The following is a 4,672-nucleotide window of genomic DNA, read 5'->3' as shown; positions in this document are numbered from 1 at the left end:
TGGATCCAAATCAGCCCCTTACCAAGCAACGCATAAACTAGGGTTTAAGCTTGTGTCACTCTAGCAACCCACACTACTAGGAAAAGGGCTATAGATGATATAGATACTAATGGCGCACCAGACAAGTAGTGCACCAGCACTAGATAGCAGTGGCGCACCATGTGCAGGTGTGCCATTAGTGTGATGGACACTAATGGCACACCACATACTCGGTGTGCCACTACTATAATGTTTTTTTGTTGCAAAAGTACTAATGGCGCACCGGAGTAGAGTGCGCCATTACTAGTTTAACTAGTAATGGCGCACCACCCACCCAGTGCGCAACTACTATAATTGTTTTTTGTTTTTTGCAAAACTACTAATGGCGCACCACCCCCTGGGGATGCGCCATTGCTATCACCCCCGCTAAAATCTGCATGCCAGTCCCCGTGCTCTGTGGAGAGGACCTGGCCGCCACTCTCCTCTTCCTGCAGCCTCGTCTCCCTCCAAACACTAGCTCCGCACGCCGCCGGCCGCTTTGCTCCGCCTCCTCCTCTCCTCCACTTCTCTCCTCCCTCACTCCCTCGATCTGTTTCCTCTTTTTGCCCTCGCCGCCTCCTCCCGCACGGATAACACCCGTCCGTCCCACACATCCCACCCTGCCCGCCGCCGTTCGGTCCGTCCTTAGGGTTTCGTCAGCCAGACAGCCATGGCGATCCTCGGGGAGCTCGGGAAGGAGATCCTCATCCCCGTCTGCGAGGTCATCGGCATCGTCTTCGCCATTGCGCAGTGGTTCATCGTCTCCAAGGTCAAGGTCACCCCCGGCGCCACCTCCGCCGCCGTCGGCGCCAAGAACGGCTATAGCGACTACCTCATCGAGGTGGAGGAGGGCCTCAACGACCACAACGTCATCGTCAAGTGCGCTGGGATCCAGACCGCCATCTCTGAAGGTGAGCTCACCCATCCCCTCTGCCGACAACGGTGGTGGTCCCCCCTCTCCCTCTCACCCACTCCCTCCCCCAGATCTGGGGCCGTAGTTGCTCGGCGGGCGCAGATCCGGCCGTTTCGCCGGAGGAACCGCCCGCGGTTCGAGCGCGGATATTGTTTGAAACTGCAGGCTAGTATATCATTTAGAAAGTAGATTCTGCTTCCAGGGGCCAATGGACACAGATTGTGGCCGTCCGTTGGCTCTTTCCGTCAATTCCAGCGCTGATCTGATCGGGAAGCTTTCGAATTTCATCTCCGAGACTCTTTTTTTCCGCGCTTTTGTGAAGGATAAAACCATGAGAAAGCTGAGCCGTAGCGGTGCCAAAATCTGTTCCTTGCTTCCTTTTACGCAAAAGGAGGCTGAATCCGGGCGCCGGAGCTTTTGATTCGCCCGTGGGCGCTGTAGAACAGTGTCGTTTTCTCCGAACCATGTTGCGTTCCTATGATATGATATTTGTCACTCCCGGCTTAGTTCCAAATCCGCGCGGTTTCAAAGTGGGCTCATCTTGACGCTTTTCTTTGGTAGTCTAGATTTTTTTTTTATGCGGCTCCATGTGGGGGCTAGGCCACCAAATCACCATCTCCCCCTTTTTTAAATCTGAATTAAAATTGTCATCGGATGCTTGTGTTTGGTGCCAAATTAAGGCTTGGATAAACACTTCTTTTAATGCTCCAAGCGGTGCCCGTGCTCTCCGTCGGTGCTGTAGTGAAGATGTGGCTTTCAGTGGACAACTGCACATCTCTACCGTCGCTGTCTTTTTTAATTATGATGATAGCTTGGTATTGGTAGGTGCGTGATGGATCTGCCAGACGCAGCAAGCTCGACACATTGTGAGTTGCCTTGACTTGAGCTCACTCCATTGCCCTGGGTCGGCAGATCCAAACCTGAAACGTGACGGTCATGGATAAGGATCCCGCCCATCTGTCACTGACGTGTCAGTTTGTCCCTAGCCTCGTGAGATTGCCATCTCCATCTGCCTAACCCCCATCTAACTCGTGTCCTGTTTCTTGTGATTTGGTGATTGGTGTCACCAATGTTGACCTGAGGCGTTTCTTCATTGATTGGTATGGGTAAAGTGGAAGATCTACTCTTGGAATTGTTTGCTTGGGTAGGATTCGCTACATGCCTTGCCGCTCTTCCCTAGATGTAAAACGGCAGTGGTGGTAGATATTTGTTTGGCAATGTGTCAGTCTCTAGGTAGATCCTATTTCATCACCTACTAATTTCAGGAAGATACAATTGAACTGAGATTATGTAGTCTGAAAAGCGTACTATATATTTAATATATTACCATTGAGTTTGATCATATGATTTATGTGTAACAATCAACTTTTAATGTGAACAGGGGCAACATCATTCCTTTTCACCATGTACCAGTATGTTGGTACGTTCATGGTTACCTTTGCTGCGATTATCTTCCTCTTCCTTGGATCGATCGAGGGATTCAGCACAAAGGGCCAGCCCTGTACCTACAGCAAGGGCACCTGCAAGCCAGCCCTATACACTGCTCTCTTTAGCACTGCATCTTTCTTGCTTGGAGCCATCACATCTCTGGTGTCTGGTTTCCTTGGAATGAAGACCGCCACATATGCCAATGCCAGGATGACCCAGGAAGCAAGGAAGGGTGTTGGGAAGGCATTTATCACCGCTTTCCGCTCTGGTGCAGTCATGGGATTCTTATTGTCATCAAGTGGTCTTGTGGTTCTTTACATCACCATCAACGTGTTTAAGATGTACTACGGTGATGACTGGGAAGGTCTTTTCGAGTCCATCACTGCTTATGGTATTGGTGGGTCTTCCATGGCTCTATTCAGAAGAGTTGGTGGAGGTATCTACACTAAGGCTGCTGAAGTAGGTGCTGTCCTTGTTGGCAAAGTTGAGAGGAACATTCCTGAAGATGACCCAAGGAACCCAGCTGTAAGTTCTCTTCTCACTTCTCAGCTTTTGCCTATAGTTTTAGGCAAATTAGCAGACATTGCTTACAATTTATATTGTGACTATTTTTCTTCATGACATATCCTTTGCTCAACTTGGAACTCTTGTTTGCAGGTGATTGCTGACAATGTCGATGACAATGTTGGTGATATTGCTGGAATGGGATCAGATCTCTTTGGTTCATAAGCAGAATCATCACGCGCTGCTCTTGTTGTTGCTTCCATCTCATCTTTTGGAATCAACCATGATTTCACTGCGATGTGCTACACACTGCTCGTGAGCTCTGTAGGCATCATTGTTTGCTTGCTCACGACACTCTTTGAGATTAAGGCTGCAAACAAAATTAAGCCTGCTGTGAAGAAGCAGCTCATCATCTCCACTACTCTAATGACTGTTGGTGTTGCGGTCATCAGTTGGTTGGCTCTTCCAGCTAAGTTCACCATCTTCAACTTCGGTGCACAGAAGGAAGTGTCCAACTGGTAATTTTTTGGGTCAATATTTGTTCAATTCTGCAATGTTGTACTTCCTTCTGATTATGCTTTCTTGATTTTTCAGAGGGGCCTGTTCTTCAGCGTGGCAGTTGGTCTGTGGGCTGGTCTGATTATTGGATTTGTGACTGAATACTACACTAGCAGCGCCTACAGGTAAGTAAAACATTAGTTTCTAGTTATATTATTGTTCATATTTTATGTTATTGTGCCTTATCCCCCAGCCGTTTCCTTGTGGCAGCCCTGTGCAAGATGTTGCCGATTCCTGCAGAACTAGTGCTGCCACCAACGTCATCTTCGGTCTTGCTCTGGGATACAAGTCTGTTATCATCCCAATTTTCGCTATTGTTGTGAGCATCTACGTCATCTTCTCCATTGCTGCAATGTACCGCATTGCAATGGCTGCTCTTGGCATGCTAAGCACAATGGCAACTGGTCTTGCCATCGATGCTTATGGTCCCATTAGTGATAATGCTGGTGGAATTGTTGAGATGGCTGGCATGAGCCACAGAGTCCGTGAGAGGACTGATGGTCTTGATGCTGCTGGCGCCACATCTGCCCGGTGGATGGCTATGGAAAGAAGTTCTTCATGCACAAGCATCTGCTGCAGCATCACGAGGTTCACAACGAAACGACGAAGCAGCTGAAGAAGGCTACAGGAGAGGAGAGGACTCCAAGAGATCATCCGATGTGCGTCGAAGGGTAAACTTATGGCATCGAGGGCTGCTGGATGAGCTTCGACACGAAAAGGGAACTGTCCCTGCATGAGCGTGACTTGTGTGTTCTAGATGATTGTTAAGATGGTCAAAGCTATGCTTCCTCTAGGTTAATTTGTTTGTCAACTTGCGTTCAATGTATGTGCATGTTTATAAACATATTTTCACTGTGGTGTAATATGTGTTTATCTTGAACCTTCTTGTGGGTGTGAGGATAATAATTGAATATTTTTAGAGCTGGTAGTATAACCTATGGCGCACCATGAGCTAAACTAATGGCACACCTGGGAGGCATACTAATGGCGCACCTGGGAGGCATACTAATGGCGCACCTGGGACGCATACTAATGGTGCACCTGGAAGGCATACTAATGGCGCACCTGAGAGGCATACTAATGGCGCACCTGGGAGACATACTAATGGCGCACCTGGGAGACATACTAATGGCGCACCTGGGAGGCATACTAATGGCGCACCTGGGAGGCATACTAATGGCGCACCATGAGCTATACTAATGGCGCACTGCCTGGTGCACAATTAGCATACCAGATACTAATGGCGCACCT

General features: G+C 48.8%; 1 pseudogene; it reads left to right on the top strand.

Moving 5' to 3' along the window:
* The first annotated feature begins 679 nt into the window (after positions 1-679).
* On the top strand, positions 680-4,037 carry LOC123450408 (annotated as a pseudogene).
* The last annotated feature ends 635 nt before the right edge of the window (positions 4,038-4,672 follow it).

Source organism: Hordeum vulgare, chromosome 4H (genome assembly GCF_904849725.1).
Source record: "Hordeum vulgare subsp. vulgare chromosome 4H, MorexV3_pseudomolecules_assembly, whole genome shotgun sequence".
Classification (NCBI taxonomy): Eukaryota; Viridiplantae; Streptophyta; class Magnoliopsida; order Poales; family Poaceae; genus Hordeum; species Hordeum vulgare.
The sequence above is the reverse complement of the archived record's forward strand: the minus strand, read 5'-3'. Positions and strand labels throughout refer to the sequence as shown.